The sequence below is a fragment of the Diabrotica virgifera genome, chromosome 3, assembly GCF_917563875.1.
Source record: "Diabrotica virgifera virgifera chromosome 3, PGI_DIABVI_V3a".
In the NCBI taxonomy this organism is placed as follows: domain Eukaryota; kingdom Metazoa; phylum Arthropoda; class Insecta; order Coleoptera; family Chrysomelidae; genus Diabrotica; species Diabrotica virgifera.
Genome location: NC_065445.1, coordinates 186,625,005 through 186,638,666, shown reverse-complemented (window position 1 = coordinate 186,638,666; position 13,662 = coordinate 186,625,005). Strand labels below are relative to the sequence as shown.

Here is a 13,662-nt window from a genome sequence, read left to right as displayed (position 1 = left end):
AAATTTTAAATTTTTTGAAAAACACCCTGTAACTCAGTATCGAACCACATTTTATTTAAGTGTTTTAGGTAAAATCTTCGTATTTTGTGCTAAGGTTTCTCCAGTTACTATATGGACAATTATTAATGAAACACCCTGTATAAAATCGAATAAAAAAGTTTGGTGCATTAGAAATTAAAAAAAAATAGTCGGTTGACTATATGAGTACTCCGATCGATATTTAACAATAAAAACACTTACCTCAATAGACAATACAATATTTACTCGAAATTGTTTTAAATGTATTAGAGTCTCTTATTATAATATATATCAGCTCGATGTTGCAGTAGGTATGTGGTAAAAGATGTTCTCGATTTGAAAGAATAAAATTCAAGACCATGTTAAATCTAGTTGTTTATTTCTTCGCATTCCATACCTGCATATTTAATATTTTATTTACTCTGAATTTGTATTACATTATGTGTGACAGTGACCTTGCATAGTCAAAATTGTCTATTACCAAAACAAGATGACCTCCCAAATTTAAACAAGTGGAAACGATTAACATTAATTGATGAAACCAACAGTTCTTTTTGGTTAGTGTGAATCTGAGTTGAATGTTTTAGGAACCATAGTGTACCTATACCTAATTAGAACCTGGTATTTTCAAATAAACAAAATAAAACACACATACTATTCAAATAAAATTTGTTTTCTAAAGGAGGGTAAATATTAGAAATTCAAAGTAAGTTTGTGTTTATATAGTTGAATGTATACTTATTGATAAATATTAGATGTGATAATATGGAAATACCATTTTCAATTTCTGCTTGTCCGAAAAATATATTGTTGACTTTCATTTAAGTGTTTGTTTTATACAGGGTGTAACAAAAATACAGGTCATAAATTAAATCACTTATTCTGGGACCAAAAATAGTTCGAATGAACCTAACTTACCTTAGTACAAATATGCACATAAAAAAGTTACAGCCCTTTGAAGTTACAAAATGAAAAGAGATTTTTTCGAGTATATCTTAAACTGCTAGAGATTTTTTATTGAAAATGGACATGTGGCATTCTTATACAAGGAGCATCTTAAAGAAAAATTATAGTCAAATTTGTGCACCCCATAAAAAATTTATGGGGGTTTTCTTCCCTTAAACCCTCCCAAACTTTTGTGTACGTTCCAATTAAATTATTGTTGTAGTATCATTAATTAAATTCAATATTTTTAAAACTTTTTTGCCTCTTAGTATTTTTTCAATAAGGCAGTTTTTCATGTTACTGCCAAGTCTCCATAACCGTACTTAACCATAATACAAATATGTGGTGGATTTGAAAAATATTCAAAATATCTCGATAAAAACTGACTTTTCGAAAAAGTACTAAGAGGTAAAAAAGTTTTTAAAACATTATGTTTAACTAATGGTACTACAATAATAATTAAATTGGAACGTACATAAAAGTTTGGGGGGATTTAAAGGAACAAAACCCCCATAAAATTTTATGGAGTGTCCAAATTTCACTATAATTTTTTCTTAAGATACTACTGCCATAAGAATGCTACGTGTCCATTTTCAATAAAAAATCTCTAATAGTTTTCGATATATTGAAAAAAATCGATTTTCATTTTGTAACTTCAAAGGGCTGTAAATTTTTTTATGTGCACATTTGTACTAAGGTAAGTTAGGTTAAATCGAACTGTTTTTGGTCCCAGAATATGTGGTTAAATTTATGACCTGTATTTTTGTTACACCCTGTATATTATAAGACTTAAAATTTTTTTATTTATTGTTTTTATTTATATTATTTTTCATTAGATTAAATAAAATTAATTTTTGTTTGTTAGCATATAATTATTTATTGGGTTGGAATTCTTTAAACAGTTTTTAACAACAGTCAGATATAAATCTTGTTTCAATCAACCCTTCTTTGTCAATTGTAGATTGTTTTTGTGGTTCTGTTGAAAAATATTTATTCTATTTTTTGATTTGTATAAAGTATAAGTTGTTATTTTGTTAAAAAATTGAACCGAGGTTTACTACTTTTACAATGTGCTTACAAACTTCTTTTCACCTACCTACAAAAAGTAACGTAAAAGTGAAAACTTTTTAAGTGAATACATACTTCTTGTCACTTGGTATAATGTTTTTGGATGGGCCCAAAATCCTATTTAGCGTCATTTGAAAAATCGAGACGCCTGCAGTAAATTTGCAATATTTTTGAAATTATACTTCTTTAGGAGCGATTGAGAGTGCGGTTGTATAATGTTTATTATCCCACGCGCCTGCGCACACCGACAGTATGGTGATAGTTGCTAAATCTTTCAAGTTATGTAGCGCAAATGAGGTATGCGTGAAAATAATATATTAGTGTTTTTAGTAAATATATTTATTATAATTGTTGTGTCTTTGGATTTGTCTTCCTCAGGAGTAAGATAATAAGTATTATTGAAAATGTTTATTCACTTGATCTATTTGTCACCGTGATTGTAATTATGTCCGAGAAATGATCGTATGTAAACATAACGGTGGTAGCGCATTGGTAGAGCATTCGACTACAGATCGAGAGGTCCCGCGTTCAAATCCGGACAATTCATTTTTTTTGGTATTCTTTTAGTTCTTTCTAAAAATAGTTTAATATTTATAATACAATACAAAAAACTGTTTAAAGTAGATATATTGATTTCGTTGAAATGATATAATAGAAGTATATAACTTCTTACGTACGTACAAAGTAAACACACATTCTTTTTTTTTATATAACAACTTGAGAACATCTGAATCGATTTGGCTTATTTTGATTTTAAAATATTTATATAAAATAAAATAAACTATATAAAATTAAATAAAAGTATACAAAATTAAATCAAATATAACAAGATCAAGTATAACAAAATTATACACAGCTTTATAAAATTAAATAGCTAATATTAAAATAAAATTGAACAATGTACATAAAATTAAACAAAATTAAATTAAATTAAAATTCTATAAATTGAATGTCAGTCAGACATCCATGCTAGTCAGGCGGTAGACCTCATTTTGCTTCGATGCTGAAGTGGATCTAGTGGATGTGAGTTCAAGTCTTTGCCCGGTAGCGTATTTACGTTTCCGTGTTCATTTCAAGACAGGGTAGTTTTGAAATAGGCACGGGAACGGTGGAGCATATATGCTTCCAAACACGTGTGCATTTCAAGACGTTTAATTTTGAAATGCGCACTGGTTTGTAAAAAAATTTCGCGCGTAAAATTATCACAAATACGTGTGTGTTAAATTGTAACCTAACGTTATTTTATTTTATTTGAACTGTTTATCACAAACGGCTCCTATCTGCAGAATAACAAATATCATTCGTTGGATCTGTCGAAACAAAACAATTTTGTTAACAAAGTTTCCTTCTATTTTTCTTTATAAATTTTCAGAAAACTCAAAGTAGTACCAAAATATCCTGTATTAAAGTAAACTATTATGATACGTATACATTTTTTAGTAATGCACAATATAACTTTAATATTCTATTAAAAATATATCTTAGTTTCAGCTGAAAAATTATTGTTCAGCTGTTTGAAAAGCAACAGTATAATTTTATTATGCTGTGATTGACTTGTATATAAAATTACTGCTAAAGATAATGCACGAATGCTACCTTCATCATCATCAGTAGCTCGACAACCCTTTTTGGGTCCTGGCTTGTTCTAGGATTTTCCGCCATTCTGTCCTGTTCCTTGCTTTGTTCTTCCAGTGGGTAATCTCAAGTGTTTTCAGATCTTGTTTCACTTGTTCCATGTATCTAAGTTTGGGTCTTTCCTTTGACCTTCTCCCTACTGGTGTTTGCTTCATTATTTGTTTTGGTGTTTCGGTCTCCAACATTCGTTCAACATATGGCCCATCCAGCGCAGAAGTCCGATCTTTATGGATGTTATACGAATGCTACCTTAGTAGCCGCAAATATAAAAGTTACGCACGTATTAGTTTGATCACATTATGATCCACTTGTATCGATGAATACCATTTCATCAGCTAACCCAGCTACTAAGTAAATTCTTTGCATTATTGGAGTAACCAAAACACAAATAATAGGATCTTCCTTAACAAACAATCTAATAGATACTTATATTTGCCTTACAATTGAAGTTTCTAGTAGCTCCTTTTATTCTGTATTTTGACTTGTTCTTTTCTGTTAGCTGACAAACATATATCTTGCGAAACTCAAATCGTATAGGTGTAGGATAGCGCCTCTTCATTATACAATTTATTTTGGTTTCTGCAGAAAATTTTTTAATAATATAAGCACAAATGTCATCGTAGTTACCGGTATAAGATAACGAACACTAAACTTTGCACTTATAGTTACGGTTTTCTTCAAATGAGTTTTGTTCAAACAACAAAATTTCAAGATCTTGCGAGATATTAGTAAAACCACTTTTAAACTGCTCCATCACGTTTAAATTGATTTAAATACACAACACAACCCTCAAAGCCAAGTTGATAAACAGCAACTTGCAACGAATAGACCTAGTTTTACGCACTTGTTTGTAGCATTCCAACGACACATGTTTCGGTACAAACCCGTGCACATTTCGGAGTTTGGCTCTTTCAAATCAACACCTTTTTGGAATTAAATATGTATTACTGTTTCGGTGTTTATTTCAAAACCGCACTGTCTTGAGATGAACACGTAAACGGAAATACGCTGCCCGGTAAACAGAAAAATAAAAAATGGCCAAGGCTAACGTAGCAGATTAAAATTTAAATATAAATCTAATGCTTAGATCGGAATATGCTGGTAACTGATCGGTCTATAGGAAAACAGTACGGTAAGAGTTTGCGGCTCAGTGATACTCCCCCATAGATAGAATAGAATGGAATAGAATAGAATAGAATAGAATAGAATAGAATAGAATAGAATAGAATAGAATAGAATAGAATAGAATAGAATAGAATAGAATAGAATAGAATAGAAATATGCTTTATTGCCATGAAAAATTTTACAATTTTATAGACAAAGCTTATAAATAGTCAAAAAAACAAAACAGTAACAATCCAATTTACTAAAATTACATAAAGATCCCTACCAGAAGGCCTTTGACGGCTAATGCCGGTGTATATATACATATATCTTCAATATTAACAATATTGACAATAAAACTTTATTAGAACTACCTAATCTTCTGGTTACACCATTCGTGGCTTCTAAAATTTGCAAGCCAACGATCTGCCGGAGCTAAGAAGGCCGAGGGAGATCTATCAGGCGGGTAGTGAGATGCAACCATAAGACAAAAAAGTAGGAAACAAAATTCGGCTTATTATCCTCTGCGCTTTTTAAAATGTAAATGTAAAGCAGAACAGAGTGATGAATTAATCGACAAGGGAATCTATAATTGCATTCACGACTTGTCGTTTACCGTGATAGTAATATTTAGCGAACTAGTTCCTTTATACCCACAAAAGTGAATCAAAATAAACTAAAAGTAAAAGATGATTCTGATTTAATTTCAGACTAGGGTTTCCACTGTGTGCTCATGCGCATTTAGATTTCATAAATCACGTCAGAGCACCTCCGTAGAAGCACTGAACTGGAATCAAATTTTGCTCATCTTTCGATGTAAATATTAAAATAATTACAAAAGATGCTACTAGCACCATCTATGAGCCATAAGTAAAAAAATTCGGATTATTATCGACTGCGTTCACCAGATGCAAACACGTTCACAACTGTTTGCGCTTTGATTCTTAAACTTGTTGACAGCGAGATGAACGGTTGGTTGTTTAGGTGTAAATTTGACATTTTGCTTGCTTGGTTTGAACGTAACCTAAAATAAATTTTCTCAATAAATAAGTTTTTGAAATTATTTTTTTTTTATTAAAGGAAAAAAGAAAATGGATTTAATAGATAATAACTTAGCTGAATGTTTTCAGTAGCCGTTATTTTATATATAAAACCCTTATAAATATATTCTATAATATACCTATACAATTTAAATTCCCGCCATATTTTTTCAATATTCAACACGTTTGCAAAGTTCAACTTAAATATTTTATGCTTGCAAAAATGGCGACCGCTTTCCAAACATGTTTGACGTTAGCAAGTCGTTCAGAAGCATAAAGCGCAAACTGATTGCCAACGTTTGCATCTGGTGAACGCGCCCCTCTGCGCTTTTAATCCCAATGCCCTGCGATAATAATCCAAATTTTTTGTTTCCGACTTTTTTTGATTTATTCATAGATGGTGCTAGTAGCATCTTTTGTAATTATTTTAATAATTACACCGAAAGATGAGAAAAATTTGATTCCAGTTCAGTTCTTCTAAGGAGATGCTCTGACGAGATTTATGAAATCGAAATGCGCATAAACACATATGGTGGAAGCCCTATTCTGAAATCAAATCTCAATCATCTTTTACTTTTAGCTTATTCTAAAGTAATTTACTATTTGTAAACTGCGTGTTTACTACGTTGCAATTAAACTAAATAACATTTGGCTCTCTAACTATTATTCAAGTTATTATAACTTAGGTAAATAGTATGACTTCTCATGTATCTATAACCATTCGTCGGACAATCAGAAATTGTAAATAGTTATTTTATTCTGTTGTATAACAAATTAATACTTGTTTTTGCAGGATATGATTTTAAAGAAGTTGTCAAATGGCTACGAAATACCGGGATTAGCGTTTGGGACTTGGATTTTACCCGATAAAGAAGAATTTGAAAGAGCCATAAATTCAGCCTTAGAATGTGGCTATCGCCATTTTGACACTGCTTACCTATATCAAAATGAGTCGCTACTCGGGAAAATCCTTAAAAAATGGTTAACTTCTGGAAAGATTAAAAGGGAGGAACTATTTATAACCTCTAAATTACCTATGTTTGGAAATAACAAAGACAGAGTTGAAAAATATATAACCAAATCTTTGGCCGACTTACAGCTGGAGTATGTAGATATGTATTTGCTTCATTTTCCTGTAGCGACGGTCGATGGAACTTTCGAAACATCTATTCAAGAATTAACTGCTGAAGACACGAATCACTATACCCTTTGGCAAAAGATGGAAGAACAAGTCAATTTAGGCCGAACGAGAGCTATTGGATTATCTAATTTTAGCCAAAAACAAATTTAAAATATTCTCACATTTTGCCAAATTCCCCCATCTTGTCTACAAATAGAAACGCACTTATTTTTCCAGCAAAAAGAATTAGTAAGCTTTTGCCAAAAAAATAAAATAGTTGTAACTGGATATGCTCCAATTGGTTCGCCAGGAATCAATCAGTTCTTAGATAGATAGATAGATAGATAGATACATTTATTTCCTTTTAAAATTTTACAATTTTATGGAAAGGGTGAGAACAAATATTTCGTTCCTTTTTTTCATCCCAAGAAACACACAATATGTTTATTTTAGGGATAAACAAAAGAAAGAAATAAATAAAAAAAAAAAAAAAAAACAACGAGTTATATAAGAATTAATTAAAGATACAAAGTATAATTTACGTATTTAACTATTCATTTATGATGAAAGACCTAAGTTTTAGAACATTCCAGATATAGCTAGCTATTATTTTAGCTGAATATACTGTAATGTTATTTAAGGTATGAGTTACAGTATCAATATCGGCTATATAATTAATGGATGATTGTTTCATACAAGAATATATTGGACAATCAAAAAGTATATGTTCAATTGTTTCTAACTCCTTATTGTTACAAATAGTACAGATTTCATTAGGATTAATTTTATATGTAGAATCCTTATAAGTGAACGTTAAGCAGAATGAATTACATAATCGAAGCTGTGCAATAGTTCTTGTAATCTGGATGGGCATTTTTAGGCATAAGTATTTTTGACTTAATTCGGAAAGAGCTAGGTGTTTATATAAGGGGAGAAAATTGGATTGCTGACAAAGAGAAATATCTAATTCTGAGAGCTTATTTTTAAATTTGATTAACAAGGCTTTTCTATTCAGTTGTAGGGAATGAAGGGAGAGATTATTCCAAATAGGTTCAGCATCAATAAAAGTAAAAAGTGATTTTACCTGCGCTGCCCAGTTATACCTGCTATCGGTCTCCATCAGTTGTAGTTGACGAAAAAAGCACATTTTGGGGTAACGGGAATCGTCCATCATATAAATTTTCTTTAACCAGTTTAGTGTCCACTTGAATATATTATACAAGAGTTTGACTCTGCCGCATTCTACTCTGACTATGTAACCGGGTGTGGATATGGGAAGCATAAGAATTCGTTTTAGGAATTGTACTTGAACTTGTTCGAGAACATCTACATAACGGAGTGCCCATACAGAAATACAATTGGAGATTGTACTTGTTACTAATGCATCAAAAAGTTGTAGCCTCGTTTGCATGCAGTCAATTTTAAGTTTAGCTAGAACAGGTATAAGTGCTCCAGTTGCTTGTTTAGCTTTCGCATTACTCACATCTGCCATTTCACGGAATAGAGACGAAGAGGCAAAAGTCACTCCAAGGTAATTATAGGTGTTAGTTAATAGAATGGGATATTGATTGAAAGTGAATTTAATATTATTTTTTAAGTTATAAGGACCCCTAGAGAAACACATAATTTTAGTTTTAGCAGTATTGACAGTAAGTTTGTTTTGTTTGCAGTAATCCTCCAACATTTTTAATTTTTTTGATATATCGATCTCCGAGTGACCTAATATTACCAAATCGTCAGCGTATAAAAGCATAAGAATTTCATTTACGTTATTAACATTGATGCCTTCTGCTCCGCGGCTTTTAAAAAAATCTTCGATGTCTGCAAGAAATAACGCAAATAACAAGGGACTGAGGACTTCTCCCTGTAACACGCCCTCACAAATGTTAAACGATTTAGTATATTGCTCGTCAGCATTAACCCTAAAGGTAGCATTAGAATAGAAAGATTTAAGTAGAAGTACAATTTTAGAGCTAATACCTAAAGCAAAAAGTTTAGACCAGAGCAACGCGTGGTTAATGCAATCAAAAGCCCGCTTAAAGTCAACAAACAATACAAATAGCTTGCGCTTTTTAAATCGGAGACGAAATTGAATGATGGATGTAAGAGTATAGACATTATCGTAACAACCACGTTCTTTACGAAAACCAGATTGGGATTCGGGAAGTATATTAAACGATTCTACCCAATTGACTAAACGGTTCAAAATAATTTGCATGAATACTTTAGTAATGCAGTTTACTAAAGCAATTCCCCTGTAATTGGAAGGATCGTTAGAGGGACCTTTTTTGTGGAGCATTTTTAGAGTAATTTTCGACCAACTATTAGGAAAAGTGGAAGTGTTGAAGATAGTATTGAAAAATGAGTTAAGGTATAAGATCCAGTTATTTGGTAAGTATTTGTAAAACTCATAGGGAATATTATCAGATCCTGGAGCTTTGTTGTTTTGACAGGAATTTAAAGCTAAGTAAATTTCATTGGTGGTAATAGGATTATCAAAATACGGATTCCTCGCATCGAAATAGAGGGTTGTGTCCACTATCCCGGCTCCCATAATTTCAGAGTAGAATGTTTCCCATGTTGCAGCAGGTAAAGATATGTAACTATTTGAAATATTTCGAGCTCTTTTAATATGAAACCAAAAAGTTTTTGAATCAGTAGAGTTGGAAATATTACCAATAATATTTTGTTGAAATTCAGTTTTTTTTACTTTTAATAATTTTTTATACTCTGCTTTAATAATTAAGTATTCGTTTTTAGTTTGATTTGAGAAATTGTCTTGTTGACAAATTTTGAGTTTACTTTTAACTGATTTCTTTAGATCTCTACATTGACAATCATACCACGGTTTGTGTTTATTAGGTCTGTTAGGAGCGATTATACTTTTTGACAGCCCAAGATTATCAGCTGTTTTATAAATATTATCCAACAGGTTTTTGTTTGCCATTTCGACATCATGAATTATGTGCACCCCCGCCGAATTTTGCATGTTTAGTTTATAAGACAAAACTAAAGATTCATTTAACTTAAAAATAGTTTTATTTTTTATTATAGTTTCTTTCATAGGTGAAAGATACGTTTGAGTTATAAAGCATGAAACAGGAAAGTGGTCTGATAAAGTACACGTTGTATTTACGTAAACATCATTAACAAAGTGCAAATGTGAGTTATTTACCCAGACTAAATCTATTGTACTCTTGCCCATAGGGCCGACGAAAGTAAATTTTGCAGGCCGATCAGAAATACACCTACCATTTAACAGACAGAACCCGTTAAAATTCATGAAATCAAGAAGGCATCTACCTTTTGCATTAATTACAGTATCTAAACTTTGTCTCTCGTCAAAAAAATTTGTGTTTTCAAATATTTCAGGAGGGGATACGTCATTGTCTGAAACACGGGAGTTAAAGTCTCCTCCAATAATTATAGGTGTATCATTAAATTTCTCTAAAATATTAGATAACACCTCCTGAAATAGTGACAATAAATATTCAATACTTAGACTAGGTTTAAAATAAACGTTACAGACTACAAATTTATAATTATTGCTAGATATTAAACAAAAGATCCACCAAGGTGATTTATCAATACAAACAGAAGAAAGGTTGGGATTACAAAAAATTGATAGACCACCGCTAGCCCTACCCAAGGATTTTTCTTTTATGGCAACTGAACTGGCACATGAGTAAGTAGATAAATAATTTGAAAATTTTATATTTTCGGTAATAACCCATGTTTCCGATAAACAAAGAATGGGTATATCATTGAAATCACTTAAAAAGTCATTAACACTATTAATTCCTTGTGAGTTCCAAAAAACAATGTGTACTGATTGCTATTCAGATTTCGAGGAGGCAGGTTTTACAACTTTTAGGCCAGACTCTCGATTAGGTGAAGACTCTTCCTCGCGAACTCTTTTGTTGGATAGTATTTGAACGATTTGCGGAACTCCATAAACATATTTAATAGTGAGATTTGTTTCAGTTTTTAATCGTAACTCTAGTTCTGCACGTAAATCATTTAGATGTTGACGCTGTTTAGGTGTCATATCAGAGATTATCTTAACTGAAGGATATAAATTACGAGAAATATTCTTCTTGTTTCTCAAAACGTCCAATGCAGCCTTAGGAGTCCCAAAAATAACACGATAAAGACGAGGTTTGTTATTATTAGTATTTTTTCCAAGACGATAGCCGGACTGGATACAATTCGCAGAATTCGGAGATAAGTGCGTAATTACTTCTTTAATTATGCGAGCGTCATCCTCGGGTGATCTTTCAGGAACTCCTAGGAGTAGGACGTTCTTTTCCCGCTTCAAACGCTGAGTAGTTTCGTAATATATATCATCTTGTGACGGAGTTGTAGAGTTCACTAGTTTTTCCAAGGAAGTAACTTTTTCACGAAGAAGATTATTTTCATCACGAAGAGCGGATACATCCTTCATGCAGTTTTCAAGCATTTGTGATTGTGTAGAAAACTTGTTATTTAATTCTGTCACAGAATTTGTGAGAATGGATAATTTGTCCATAAGTAAATCAAACTGATGGTTGCTGAGTAGCGAGGCTGAAGACATAGATGGCTCATTCTGAAGAGTAATGTTATTCGGAGAGGCTCTACAGGAATCAATCAGTTCTTAACATCTATAGGACAAGATGAGAAAATATTGCCTAATGGATTAAATCACCCTCTGATCAAGTCAATTGCTGCAAAGTATAATAAATCTGCTAGCCAAGTTATGTTGAGGTATTTAATTGAAAGAGGCATTGTTCCTATTCCAAAAAGTTGTAACCCAAAAAGGATTAAAGAAAATATTGGAGTTTTCGATTTTGTGCTGTGTTCTGAAGATCTAGAGGAATTGGAAACATTAGATATGGGAGAAAAAGGTCGAGCGTATGATTATGCTTATTTTCATGATACAGTGCAGAAATCATCTGAGTTCCCGTTTTAAAGTTAGACGTAGTCATGTTGTTGTTGGGAATATTGTTTTAACTTTCAAACGGAACAACTATCATCATCATCATCAGTAGCTCGACAACCCTTTTTGGGTCCTGGCTTGTTCTAGAATTATCCGCCATTCTGTTCTGTTCCTTACTTTGTTCTTCCAGTGGGTAATCTCAAGTGTTTTCAGATCTTGTTCCACTTGTTCCATGTATCTAAGTTTGGGTCTTCCCTTTGACCTTCTCCCTACTGGTGTTTGCCTTATTATATGTTTTGGTGTTTCGGTCTCCAACATCCGTTCAACATGGCTTATCCAGCGCAGACGTCCGATCTTTATGGATGTGATGACGTCGGGTTCGTTTTATGCTGCTTATTGTTCAAAATTATATCTTCTGCGCCATACGTCATTTTCTTTCACACCCTTATACCGTGTGTCTGCCTAACTTGGAACCATATGGAAAACTTTTTTATTATCAACTTTACGAAAAAAGTTATTCTTTATAAAGTGCTCTGCATAGACTAAAAGTTTCAATCATCAGATATAACATTTTATCAACAGTATACGAGGTATGCTTCTTTTCATGAGCATTTTTCAGTGCGTCACAAATGATAGAAAAAAAGGTAAGTCCGTGATAATATACATTTTAGTGACGACATTTTAGTTAAATCTGACAGTTGTCACATTTTATTTGCAATTTGGCAAAAAAACAAATCAATTTTGTTTATCGCATTTATAAAATGGTATTTTCTTTGATTTGTATAGTCTTATAAATTGTTCAGATTATATTCGTAGATATAATTATATAATTCGCAATTATTTTATTTTCGATTATGGCGCCATCTATTGACAACTAGAATAAATATTATAAATGTCACTGACGTACGTTTTTTTCTGTCACATACAATTTAATGCGTTAGAAAGAAATCGAAAAACTGTGACGCATTGAAAGATCCTCATGAGAAAAAGCATATGTCAAAAAATATGAATTTCGCTCAAGAGGAAAGTACCTTTATATTTCTCAATATCGAAAATTGTTATTGAGAAAAGTTGTTTGGAATTAAGAACTATGTTATAATATGTAATTACAATCTTCTAATCGAAAAAATTTTTTTTTTCAAATTACGGAAACGTAACATCATTTTTATTACGATAACTCCGTTATTATTAATTTTCCGAAAAAAAGTTATTCGACATAAAAAGGTCTGCATAGTCTTACAACTAAGATGCCATTATAAGATATCAAATTTTATCAATTTTATATGAGGTATGTCAAAAAATATGAATTTCGCTAAAGAGTAAAGTACCTTTATTTTTCACAATATTGAAAATTGTTATTTTACAAAGTTGTTCGGAATTTAAAACTGTGTTTCAATGTGCAATTACATCTTTCTAATTGAAAAATTAAGGTTCTTTACTCTTGAGCGAAATTCATATTTTTTTACATTCTTCGTATAAAATTGATAAAATTTGATGTACATATTATAATTGCATCTTAGTTGTTAGACTATTCAGACCTTTTTATAAAGAATAACTTTTTTTCGTAAAATTGATAATAATGGAGTTATCGTAATAAAAATGATGTTGGGTATAAGTAATTTAAAAAATTATTTTTTTTTTGATTAGAAGAATGTAATTACATATTATAACATAAAGTTTAATTCCAAACAACTTTTCTTTATAGCAATTTTCTATATTGTGAAATAAAGGTACTATCGTCTTAGCTAAAATGCATATTCTTTGACATACATCGTATACTGTTAATAAAATTTGACATCTGATGATTGAATCTTGGG

The 13,662-nt window shown here is 31.4% G+C and overlaps 1 pseudogene; it reads left to right on the top strand.

Annotated features, from left to right (window-relative positions):
• Positions 1–527: 527 nt before the first annotated feature.
• On the top strand, positions 528–12,906 carry LOC126881474 (1,5-anhydro-D-fructose reductase-like; annotated as a pseudogene).
• Positions 12,907–13,662: the final 756 nt, after the last annotated feature.